General features: G+C 41.5%; 1 long non-coding RNA gene across 1 annotated transcript in view; it reads left to right on the top strand.

The window, feature by feature from the left end:
• The first annotated feature begins 1,064 nt into the window (after positions 1-1,064).
• The window catches only part of LOC141279471 (uncharacterized), a 167,351-nt gene continuing 154,824 nt past the window's right edge, over positions 1,065-13,591 (top strand). Inside the window, exon 1 of the long non-coding RNA XR_012333731.1 lies at positions 1,065-1,209. This is a non-coding gene — a long non-coding RNA (uncharacterized lncRNA). The remainder of the gene's footprint in view (positions 1,210-13,591) is intronic.

Consider the following 13,591-nt stretch of genomic DNA (forward strand, 5'->3'; position numbering starts at 1 on the left):
ACAGTGATGCTAGATATTGGTACCCTTTCCCAGCTCAAGCCTCTGAGGTCCCCACCCTATTGCCGACCAGGAGATTGTGTGTCAGGAGGTATCTGCAGTAGTCACTAGTAGTGGTTGGTCTCACTCTCTTTTAGGAGTCACTTAGGAGTGACAGAAAGCAGAATTTAAGTTCTGTCACCTACTCTAGAATTTTAATGTGTCTGGTGAAAAATCAATTCCGTGATGAAAAATAACAATTTCCAGAGGCCTTCTTCAGCATCTTGTGTAGCAGCACATAAGGGCATCAAAAATAATTTGAGGGGGCTTCCCTGGTGGCGCAGTGGTTGAGAGTCCGCCTGCCGATGCAGGGAACACGGGTTCGTGCCCCGGTCCGGGAAGATCCCACATGCCGCGGAGCGGCTCAGCCCGTCAGCCATGGCCGCTGAGCCTGCGCGTCCGGAGCCTGTACTCCGCAACGGGAGAGGCCACAGCAGTGAGAGGCCCGCGTACCGCAAAAAAAAAAAAAAAAAAAATCATTTGGGGGAATACTATATTGACAAGGGAACAAATGGAAATCAAAACCATATCTAACATTAAACTTCATTTACAGTATGAATGAATTTTAAAATGAAGGGAGATGGGGAGTTATTGTCTAATAGGTACAGAGTTTCAGTTTCAGGTAATAAAGTTCTAGAGATGGATGGTGGTGATGGTTGGATAACAATATGAATGTACTTAACGCCACTGAACTGTACAGCTAAAAAATGGTTAAAATGGTAAATTTTGTGTTATGTATATTTTACCACAATTTAACAAACGAAGGGAGAAGTATCTTTAGTTAAATTGAGACAGTTTTAGCTTTGCCGAACTACAGATCTTTGAAAAGTTGTTTGGGAAACTCTGAGGGACCCTGCCGCTCAGCAACCGAGTTCTTATTGTTGGACTTCAGTTCAGTTTGTGCCAAACTGATGCATGATGTTCTGAGAGATGAGGGGTGGGCTTATGTTGTAAACTGTCAGCTATGTGGAGATCTGGCTCAACACCACCAGACATACGAGAAACATCATGTCTCCTTGCCAGGGTCCTGATTCTACCCAGCTCGAGCTTCCGGTCTGTGACAGGCAGGCACCTCTTGACCACCTCTTCCTCTCATCGCTTCTGTCTTGTTGAAATAACTACCTCTGAAGCAGCCCTGACAGATTTGAAGTCCAGGAAAGAGGAGTGTGCCAGGTGCAGTATGCATAATTTTGTAAAATGTTGAATAAATGTCCGTGTGTGCAAGGGGAGGGTGCTTTTTAAAGTTTTTGCTTGAGTTCTAAACATACAAACCTGACTCCGGGTTCTCTTCCTGTTTGTAAGGATTTGTTGATATGACATCTTTGCTGGTAGCATTGGTATTGTGATAAGAGAACTCTGATAAAAGTTATTTTTAAAAATAATGTTCACTTTTAGAACATTTAGGAAAAGTCTCTCCTCCCCTCCTTTGGATTTGTCCAACTTTTTTGGTTCACAATCGTTTATCTGGACTCCAAATGTCCTTGCAGAGGGAAACCCTGCCCCTTTAAGATGTGTTCCTTAGGGTTACACTGAGATAACGCACGTTAACATGGAAACCCGAAAGATCTCAAGTCACAGGCAGACATTGGGGCATAATCGCTCCTTTGCGATTGAATGGATGCAAGGGAGGCCTGAGGATGCATGGGAGTGTCCATTTTTGTTGGAAAAACATGTGGCGCGCTCTCCATCATATAGTCTAGTATTGTAGACATAATGCAGTGGTTTCTCTCAACAAGGGCTTTCCAGTGTTCGCCTGACAGCAATGTCTTTGGGCTGACGAAGATGGTGCCAACAGCATTGTAATCTGTAATCACACTTTCCTTTCCCCTCCTCTCAACATTTTGAGCACCAACCATCCTTTAACATTTTTTTTTTTTGCGTTACGCGGGCCTCTCACTGTTGTGGCCTCTCCCATTGAGGAGCACAGGCTCCAGACGCACAGGCTCAGCAACCATGGCTCACGGGCCCAGCCGCTCCACGGCATGTGGGATCTTCCCGGACCGGGGCACGATCCTGTGTCCCCTGCATCGGCAAGCGGACTCTCAACCACTGCGCCACCAGGGAAGCCCCCATCCTTTAACTTTGATGGTCTCTGAGACCACATTTTTTTCTGCTGCGATGGCAACATTCCCTGACATGCTGATTTTTTTTAACATCTTTATTGGAGTGATAATAGATTCTTTCTGTGCAGCAGGTATGTTGCATATATACATTTCAATGATCACATGATCACTGATCTCAGTCACATAATGAAATGATCACATTTCAATTCTGAGAGGTAGGGTAGGTATTAACGGCTGCATTTTCAAGATGCAGAAACTAGAAGACAAGCGAGGTGACGTGGTTCGCCCAGGTCTCTCTGAAGCTTTTAACGGTGCCGTGTCTGCTGCTGGAGGCTTGCTGCCTGCACAGGGTGGTGGGCCCAATTTGGGATCTGCAGATAGGTAGCAGCTACTCTTAGGGGTCAAGAGATCCTTCTTCCTCAGAATTCTTTCTTGTTTCTCACACTTTTCTAAGGAGATCCTGTCAATTCTGTGAGATAGAAAAGCAAGTCAAGTCTAACGTAAATAACATCTAAAGTACATGTATATCAACTTCAAAGAAAAGAGGGGACATATAATGCTGAGAACCACTGACAACTCAAGAACACATCCTCTGTAAGAACTGGTCACACGTCACTTGGTACTCTCAGCACACTTCACAAAGTTTTCCATTACGTTCTCCCAAGTAACCTAGCTACACAGATGGCAATAAATAACACTGCAAAGGAAATTCAGTGTCAACTTGGGGGGTTTAAAAACTATTTGAAAATAAAAGGACAAAGTTTAATTTATTAGGAATTAGCAACTACTTTTATCTGAATTCCAGTTGTTGAAAATTAAGAACCAAAAAGTATCCATCTCTTCTCTCTCTCTCTCTTTCTCTCTCTCTCTCTCCTTTTGGCAAGAGTAAAGAGTAGGAGGGGCTTAACATTATCATAAAATAGAATATTTAAATTTTATTGGAGTTCAAAAAGGCTATATCATGTTGTACAGTATAGAAATGCAGCTGTTGGGTGTTGATGATACATAACATATATTAACACACATAGTGTAGCAGGACTGCATCTCCAATTTCAAGAGCATTTTCTCCATATATTAACACAATTCCTATTATTAGAATCCTAATAATGGGTTCTAATATTAGGATTCCATATTCATATTAGATGAGCTTCATATTAAATGAGTTTAATTCAATAACCATTTGAAAATTGATACTGAAAGAAATTGACTTGGGAGTCAAAGGGCTTCCATTCTAGTCTCTACTCTGGTTCTCACTCTGTGGTCTTGGACAAGAAGTCTAAATTTCCTTTGCCTCCATCTTCTCACTTTAAAACATGGTGACCAAAAATGTTAATACAGACCTTCCCACCGCTAATTTCTTTCTTTTTTTTTTTTTTTTTTTACAAAGAACGAAATCTATTATGAGGGATTGGCTTATTTAATTATGAAGGCTGAGAAGTCCCATGGTCTGCCATCTGTAAGCTGGAGGCCCAGGAAAGCTGATGGTACAGTTTCTGTCCAAAAATGAAGGCCCAAGAACTGGGGAGCTGATGATGTTAAGTCCCAGTCAGAGTCCAAAGGCCAGAGAACTAAAAGCATCAGTGTCCGAGAGCAGGAGAAAATGCCAGTCAAACAAAGATTAAATTTATCCTTCTTTCATCTTTTTTTTTTTTTATATATACAGCAGATTCTTACTAGTCATCAGTTTTATACACATCAGTGTATACATGTCAATCCCAATCGGCCAATTCAGCACACCACCATCCCCACCCACCTCGCGGCTTTCCTCCCTTGGTGTCCATAAGTTTGTTTTCTACATCTGTGTCTCAAATTCTGCCCTGCAAACTGGTTCATCTGTACCGTTTTTCTAGGTTCCACATACATGCGTTAATATATGATATTTGTATTTCTCTTTCTGACTGACTTCACTCTGTGTGACAGTCAGTAGATCCATCCACGTCTCAATAAGTGACTCAGTTTCGTTCCTTTTTATGGCTGAGTAATATTCCATTGTGTATATGTACCACATCTTCTTTATCCATTCGTCTGTCAATGGGCATTTAGGTTGCTTCCATGACCTGGCTATTGTAAATACTGCTGCAGTGAACATTGGGATGCATGTGTCTTTTTGAATTATGGTTCTCTCTGGGTATATGCCCAGTAGTGGGATTGCTGGCTCATATGGTAATTCCATTTTTAGTTTTTTAAGGAACCTCCATACTGTTCTCCATAGTGGCTGTATCCATTTACATTCCCACCAACAGTGCAAGAGGGTTCCCTTTTCTCCACACCCTCTCCAGCCTTTGTTGTTTGTAGATTTTCTGATGATGGCCATTCTAACTGGTGTGAGGTGATACCTCATTGTAGTTTTGATTTGCATTTCTCTAATAATTAGTGATGTTGAGCAGTTTTTCATATGCTTCTTGGCCATCTGTATGTCTTCTTTGGAGAAATGTCTATTTAGGTCTTCTGCCCATTTTTGGATTGGGTTGTTTGTTTCTTTAATATTGAGCTGCATGAGCTGTTTATATATTTTGGAGATTAATCCTTTGTCCGTTGATTCATTTGCAATATTTTCTCCCATTCTGAGGGTTCTCTTTTCATCTTGTTTATGGTTTCCTTTGCTGTGCGAAAGCTTTGAAGTTTCATTAGGTCCCATTTGTTTATTTTTGTTTTTATTTCCATTACTCTAGAAGGTGGATCAAGAAAGATCTCGCTGTGATTTATGTCAAAGAGTGTTCTTCCTATGTTTTCCTCTAAGAGTTTTATAGTGTCCGGTCTTACATTTAGGTCTCTAATCCATTTTGAGTTTCTTTTTGTGTATGGTGTTAGGGAGTGTTATAATTTCATTCTTTTACATGTAGCTGCCCAGTTTTCCCAGCACCACTTATTGAAGAGACTGTCTTTTCTACATTGTATATCCTTGCCTCCTTTGTCATAGATTAGTTGACCATAGGTGTGTGGGTTTATCTCTGGGCTTTCTATCCTGTTCCATTGATCTGTATTTCTGTTTTTGTGCCAGTACCATATTGTCTTGATTATTGTAGCTTTGTAGTATAGTCTGAAGTCAGGGAGTCTGATTCCTCCAGCTCTGTTTTATTCCCTCAAGACTGCTTTAGCTATTCAGGGTCTTTTGTGTCTCCATACAAATTTTAAGATTTTTTGTTCTAATTCTGTAAAAAATGCCAGATTGCATTGAATCTGTAGATTGCTTTGGGTAGTATAGTCATTTTCACAATATTGATTCTTCCAATCCAAGAACATGGTGTATCTCTCCATCTGTTTGTATCATCTTTAATTTCTTTCATCAGTGTCTTATAGTTTTCTGCATACAGGTCTTTTGTCTCCCTAGGTAGTTTTATTCCTAGATCTTTTATTCTTTTTGTTGCAGTGGTAAATGGGAGTGTTTCCTTAATTCCTCTTTCAGATTTTTCATCATTAGTGTATAGGAATGCAAGAGATTTCTGTGCATTAATTTTGTATCCTGCAACTTTACCAAATTCATTGATTAGCTCTAGTAATTTTCTGGTGGCATTTTTAGGACTCTCTATGTATAGTATCATGTCATGTGCAAACAGTGACAGTATTACTTTTTCTTTTCCAATTTGTATTCCTTTTATTCCTTTTTCTTCTCTGATTGCCATGCCTAGGACTTCCAAAACTATGTTGAATGATAGTGGTGAGAGTGGACATCCTTGTCTTGTTCCTGATCTTTTCCTGAAATGCTTTCAGTTTTTCACCATTGAGAATGATGTTGGCTGTGGGTTTGTCATATATGGCCTTTATTATGTTGATGCCCAGTTTCTGGAGGGTTTTTATCATAAATGGGTGTTGGAGTTTGTCAGAAGCTTTTTCTGCATCTATTGAGATGATAACATGGTTTTTCTTCTTGGTGTATGATCCTTTTAATGTGTTGTTGGATTCTGTTTGGTAGTATTTTGTTGAGGATTTTTGCATCTATATTCATCAGTGATATTGGTTTGTAATTTTCGTTTTTTGTAGTATCTTTGTTTGGTTTTGGTATCAGGGTGATGGTGGCCTCATAGAATGAGTTTGGGAGTGTTCCTTCCTCTGCATTTTTTGAAAGAGTTTGAGAAGGATGGGTGTTAGCTCTTCTCTAAATGTTTGATAGAATTCACCTGTGAAGCCATCTGGTCCTGGACTTTTGTTTGTTGGAAGATTTTTTTTTTTTTTTTTGCGGTACACAGGCCTCTCACTGTTGTGGCCTCTCCCGTTACAGAGCACAGGCTCCGGATGCACAGGCTCTGTGGCCATGGCTCATGGGCCCAGCCGCTCCACAGCATGTGGGATCTTCCCAGACCAGGGCACGAACCCGTGTTCCCTGCATCGGCAGGCGGACTCTCAACCACTGCACCACCAGGGAAGCCCAGTTGGAAGATTTTTAATCACAGTTTCAATTTCATTACTTGTGATTGGTCTGTTCATATTTTCTATTTCTTCCTGGTTCAGTCTTGGAAGGTTATACCTTTCTAAGAATTTGTCCATTTCTTCCAGGTTGTTCATTTTTTAATTTTATTTATTTATTATTATTATATTTTGCGGTACGCGGGCCTCTCACTGTTGTGGCCTCTGCCGTTGCGGATCACAGGCTTTGGATGCGCAGGCTCAGCGGCCATGGCTCACGGACCCAGCCGCTCCGCGGCATGTGGGATCTTCCTAGACCGGGGCACGAACCCGTGTCCCCTGCATCAGCAGGCAGACTCTCAACCACTGCGCCACCAGGGAAGCCCCAGCTTGTCCATTTTATTGGCATAGAGTTGCTTGTAGTAGTCTCTTAGTATGCTTTGTATTTCTGCGGTGTCTGTTGTAACTTCTTTTTCTTTCTAATTTTATTGATTTGCGTCCTCTCTCTCTTTTTCTTGATGAATCTGGCTAATGCTTTATCAATTTTGTTTATCTTCTCAAAGAACCACCTTTTAGTTTTATTGATCTTTGCTATTGTTTTCTCTGTTTCTATTTCATTTATTTGTGCTCTGATCTTTATGATTTCTTTCCTTCTGCTAACTTTGGGTGTTGTTCGTTCTTCTTTCTCTAGTTCCTTTAAGTGTAACGTTAGATTGTTGGAGATTTTTCTTGTTTCTTGAGGTAGGCTTATATAGCTATAAACTTCCCTCTTAGAACTGCTTTTGCTGCATCCCATAGGTTTAGGATCGTCGTGTTTTCATTGTCATTTGTTTGTAGTTTTGTTTGATTTCTTCAGTAATCTCTTGGTTATTTAGTAACGTATTGTTTAGCCTCCATGTGTTTGTGTTTTTTACGTTTTTTCCCCTGTAATTCATTTCTAATCTCATAGAGCTGTGGTCAGAAAAGATGCCCGATATGATTTCAGTTTTCTTAAATTTACTGAGGCTTGATTTGTGACCTAAGATGTGATTTATCCTGGAGAATGTTCCGTGTGCACTTGAGAAGAAAGTGTAATCTGCTGGTTTTGGATGGAATGTCCTACAAATATCAATTAAATCTATCTGGTCTATTGTGTCATTTAAAGCTTCTGTTTCCTTATTTATTTTCATTTTGGATGATCTGTCCATTGGTGTAAGTGAGGTGTTAAACTCTCCCACTATTATTGTGTTACTGTTGATTTCCTCTTTTATAGCTGTTAGCAGTTGCCTTATGTATTGAGGTGCTTCTATGTTGGGTGCATATATATTTATAATTGTTATATCTTCTTCTTGGATTCATCCCTTGATCATTATGTAATGTCCTTCCTTGTCTCTTGTAACATTCTTTATTTTAAAGTCTATTTTATCTGATATGAGTACTGCTACTCCAGCTTTCTTTTGACTTCCATTTGCATGGAATATCTTTTTCCATCCCCTCACTTTCAGTCTGTATGTGTCCTTAGGTCTGAAGTGGGTTTCTTGTAGACAGCATATATATGGGTCTTGTTTTTGTATCCATTCAGCAAGCTTGTGTCTTTTGGTTGGAGCATTTAATCCATTCACGTTTAAGGTAATTATCGATATGTATATTCCTGTGACCATTTTCTTAATTGTTTTGGGTTTGTTTTTGTAGGTCCTTTTCTTCTCTTGCGTTTCACACTTAGAGAAGTTCCTTTAGCATTTGTTTTAGAGCTGGTTTGGTGGTGCTGAATTCTCTTAGCTTTTGCTCATCTGTAAAGCTTTTGATTTCTCCATTGAATCTGAATGAGATCCTTGCTGGGTACAGTAATCTTGGTTGTAGGTTCTTCCCTTTCATCACTTTAAGTATATCATGCCACTCCCTTCTGGCTTGTAGAGTTTCTGCTGAGAAATCAGCTGTTAACCTTATGGGAGTTCCCTTATATATTATTTGTCATTTTTCTCTTGCTGCTTTCAGTAATTTTTCTTTGTCTTTAGTTTTTGCCAATTTGATTACTATGTGTCTTGGCGTGTTTCTCCTTGGGTTTATCCTGTAAGGGACTCGCTGCGCTTCCTGATCTTGGGTGGCTATTTCCTTTCCCATGTTAGGGAAGTTTTCAACTGTAATCTCTTCAAATATTTTCTTGGGTCCTTTCCCTCTCTCTGCTTCTTCTGAGACCCCTATAATGCGAGTGTTGTTGTGTTTAATGTTGTCCCAGAGGTCTCTTAGGCTGTCTTCATTTCTTTTCATTCTTTTTTCTTTATTCTGTTCCGCAGCAGTGAATTCCACCATTCTGTCTTCCAGGTCACTTATCCGTTCTTCTGCCTCAGTTATTCTGCTATTGATTCCTTCTAGTGTATTTTTCATTTCAGTTGTTGTATTGTTCATCTCTGTTTGTTTGTTCTTTAATTCTTCTAGGTCTTTGTTAAACATTTCTTGCATCTTCTCGATCTTTGTCTCCATTCTTTTTCCAAGGTCCTGGATCATCTTCACTATCATTATTCTGAATTCTTTTTCTGGAAGGTTGCCTATCTCCACTTCATTTAGATTTTTTTCTGGGGTTTTATGTTGTTCCTTCATCTGGTACATAGGCCTCTGCCTTTTCATCTTGACTATCTTTCTGTGAATGTGGTTTTTGTTCCACAGGCTGCAGGATTGTAGTTCTTCCTGCTTCTGCTGTCTGCCCTCTGGTGGATGAGGCTATCTAAGAGGCTTGTGCAAGGTTCCTGATGGGAGGGACTGGTGGTAGGTAGAGGTGACTGTTGCTCTGGTGGGCAGAGGTCAGTAAAACTTTATTCCACTTGACTGTTGATGGGTGGGGCTGGGTTGCCTCCCTGTTGGTTGTTTGGCCTGAGGCAACTCAACACTACCTGTGCTCTTTGGTGAGGCTGACGGACTCTGGGAGGGCTGACGCCAAGGAGTACTTCCCAGAACTTCTGCTGCCAGTGTCCTTGTCCCCACTGTGAGCACAGCCACCCCCCGCCTCTGAAGGAGACCCTCCAACACTAGCAGGTGGGTCTGGTTCAGTCTCCCCTGGGGTCACTGCTCCTTTCCCTGGGTCCCAATGGGCACACTACTTTGTGTGTGTCCTCCAAGGGTGGAGTCTCTCTTTCCTCCAGTCCTGTGGAAGTCCTGCAGTCAAATCCCACTAGGCTTCAAAGTCTGATTCTCTAGGAATTCCTCCTCCCATTGCTGGACCCCGAGGTTTGGAAGCCTTACATGGGGCTCAGAACCTTCACTCCAGTGGGTGGACTTCTGTGGTATAAGTGTTCTCCAGTCTGTGAGTCACCCACCTAGCAGTTATGGGATTTGATTTTACTGTGATTGCACCCCTCCTACCATCTCATTGTGGCTTCTCCTTTGTCTTTGGATGTGGGGTATCTTTTTTGTTGAGTTCCAGTGTCTTCCTCTCGATTATTGTCCAGCAACTAGTTGTGATTCTGGTGTTTTCACAAGAGGGAGTGAGAGCACGTCCTTCTACTCCGCCATCTTGGTTCCTCTCTGCTGATTTCTTTAACGTTTACATCTGCTCATGGAGTGAAATTATCATGTGGGAGCAACTGCTAGGAACTCTAACTCTTTCCTTCAGTTGATCTGACACCTAGAAAAAGATTAAACTAACTGTTGAACTGACCCAAAGAACTTACAGGGAAAGTACAAAGAACTTGATTTGGAACCCTTTTGCTCAAATTTTAAAATAATAGCAATAATTATAATGTGGATTAGCATTTATTAATTTGGCTGCTACTCTAAATGCTAATGCTTTACATACACTATTCCTTTGATTCTGACAACGTACGTATGAGGGAAATAATATTATCTTTTTAATTATATAAATGCACATATGTAATATAGAATAATATTATTAGTTGAAAAAACTAAGGCTTAGAAGATTAAATGGCTTTCATTGGCCCACACAACTCTTTCAAATCTAAGTCCACCTGACTTTGGAGCATTCACTAACAGTGATTATATCATAGGATGTAGGGCCTTACTTTTCAAAAAATGTAGAGAAATATGAAAATGTGAACTGTACCCTAGCAAATGTAAGTAAAAAGTTAACTTCAAACTAACAATTCATTGTGCATAGATGTTCATCAGTCACTACTTTCCGTTTAATATTAAAGGTATTTTCACAGTAATAGGAAAGGAAAGTAAAATGATATTTTTTGTGTTTCAAGTAGATAAAAGGGGGCAATGATTGAATCCATTTGGATTCCATTCTGCTGCAGCCAAGCCGGTACAGAAATGAGGCTGTAATATAAATGAATCTACCCTTGTCCTAGAGGGAAACATATATAGTCTTTAAAGTTATTCAATTTATATTGCTACTCAGTTGTTAAAATGTTGGTGAATGTAGCATGTATATAAATATGACACCAGTGACAGCTATAAAGATAAAACTTTTACATTGTAACATCTCAATTTAAGCACACAAGACTAAATTTGGGGAATAAATCATGATAACGGGTAGCCACTACATTTATATGAAAATGAATAAATGTCTTATATTATCAGCTTATTAACCTATAATGAGTAGATACTTTATCATCACTTTGTAGATTTTTTGAAATACCTTGACACAGTTGTGTTATAGATAACGCACACTCATCTAGTTGCTAAGAAATTAATTTTATTACCTAAGAAATTGATTTTCTCAGCACTCAATAGTAGATTGGACTGAAAGAACGCGTGACTGATCCAACACATTAGCCAGCTATGTGACAAACCCAGGGGGAGTGTGCTCAGTTATATTCTTCCTTTCTCTGGAGGAGATAAGAAGGGATAAAGATCATACATAGGCAGGGAGGGAGATTAAAGGCAATAAGAGCTCTCAGGGCACAGTGATGAGGCACCTCCAGGAGCAAGTTCCCAGGATTCTTCCATCTAATAGATGTTATGGGAATGCTTCCTATATAGGGCGGGAGGGGAGGGACCCACAGGCAGCCCCTTGTATGGTATCTTGTGGGCAGCCATTTCTGCAATGTGAAATGAGGGTCAGCACAAGATCCTTTGGCCCCATGTTTGCCACTGTGACATACCCTGTTGCTTGATGGTCCCATTATTTTTTTGCCTAGAGATGAAGGTTTTGATATCAGGAAGCTCTAAAGTGCAAACACAGAGCTTTGGAAATAAAAAGATTGTTCAAAGAATGACCCCAGGACATCCTCTGGGTTGCATGGCAACAAGCTAGATGAGACAGTGAGTCCCCTTCCCTCTAGCTGGAGAGGCTGCTCCCCAACTTCACTTTCAAAGAACAGGACCCAAGATCTCCAAGTGTGGGGCAGCTGGTACTGCTCAGCATCCTCTAAAATCTAGTACCCCAGCATGACTGGCACCTGAGCCTAACGTTTCCTGTGCAAGAACTCTCATATTCACCCTGGTAAAAGGAAGAACAACATAGAGGGTGGTCCCGCTCCTGGAGCGTAGCCCCCAGTACACCCAGCCTACCTCTCTGCAAGGGGCTAAGAGAGTAAGGGACACCTACTTCTGCTGCCTCTTCTGTCCACACATTCCAGTCAGGTTTTCCTCTTTCCACTCAGAGCCAAATTCATGCCCCCCATACCCACCTCAATCAAATTTATAGGGCTTTATGGCACATATTCTGTGTATCTCTTCCTACCCATATTTTCCCTCATATCCTTTAATCCTATAATCTTTACATCAATTTTGGAATGCAATAGGGTAAAAATTAACAAAACACAAAAGTTTCATTCTCATAGATATACAAGAAGAGTCTCTCATCACGTTTCTGGGGAAAGGAAAAGCCTCCACCTCAACCTCCCAAGTACTTCTAGCCGCATTAGAGCCTGGTGGATGCAGGGAGGGAAGGGCTGCTGTGCTGGGTGCCAGGAGAATCAGAACAGCACATTCCAGAGAAGAGCCTTGTACCTCTGGAGCAACACACGAGCAGGAGCCACGCTGCATTCCCATGCACAACAGTCTCTGGCACATAGTAGGTGCCCAATAAAAATTTGATGAATAACTTGAATGCCTTACATAGGAAGAGCCTACTCCGTGAAATGCAAAGGAACACAGTGCAGAAGGAATCCTGGCTTCCCCTGGACCCTTTCTCATCTCCACTTACGCTCACAAGTTCCCCTGGAGATGCTGCAACCTAGTTACCTGAAACAACAACAGGCCTGGCCTCCCAGGGAATGACTGACTAAATGAGCAAGTTGTGAGATTGTAAACTGTTAACCAAAAGGTTGATCCATAACCCCTTAGCAGTCATCTGCAGATCCATGAGGGTGATTAATTGGAACCAACCGACCACGTCTGAATTGTTTTTTCACATCAAATTTGGAGGTAGCCCCACCTCCTGCCATTGAAAACCATAGCCAGAAGGCCTTTTTCAGAAGGCATCCTGTCTGTGTTACCCTGAGATGCTGAAGGAAGGCTGAGAAAATGAGCCCCGACTCTTTGCCAGCTGACTTCAAACATATTCAATCTCAGCTCACTGGGGTCTGCAGGATTTAGCAGCTGAAGTGCAGTCAGAGGTCACTGCAAATCAGCAATCTCTGCACAGAGACCTTCCAGGCTGGCTGCTCCTGGCATCCATCCACATCCATCCAAATGGATATGCAGACAATGTGAATGACATCTCCCGCTGCCCTTTAAAACGCTTTGGTTACCAGAGCTCTCAGCATCCCCATCTTAAGCCACCTCAGGTACACACAAGTGCGTCAGCAGTTCCAATTAGGGCATCAGAAAAGAAATGAGTAAGACTTCTCCCAGATGGCTCTAGTGTGAGAAGTGAACGGCATGGATCTCACTAACAGATTTTCTCCCATCTTGGGATGAGGAGCCAGACAGGCACAAAGTGCCCATTAAAGGGCGAGCTGGCCTTACAACTCCCTGCCTTCTCATCAAGACAACTTGGCCACACATCGCTCTGGAGCCACTTTACTTGCTGAGCTCCCAGCCTTTATTTTATCACCACCAGCAAACAAGGCCTGTGGCGAGCCAGAGAAATTATCCGCAGGCTGTGATCCGAATTCTGCTGTTTACCCCTGAGTCCTCCACTTTGCAAAGATTTTCTGGGAGGTGATGCCCAGAGAAGATTTGAGCAACCATGCCAATTAGCACTGACCTTCAGCCTCGGGAATGAAGAGGAGTAATGCTATGGGTGAAGGGAAAAATCGCTTATC

This window comes from Tursiops truncatus, chromosome 9 (genome assembly GCF_011762595.2).
Source record: "Tursiops truncatus isolate mTurTru1 chromosome 9, mTurTru1.mat.Y, whole genome shotgun sequence".
NCBI lineage: Eukaryota > Metazoa > Chordata > Mammalia > Artiodactyla > Delphinidae > Tursiops > Tursiops truncatus.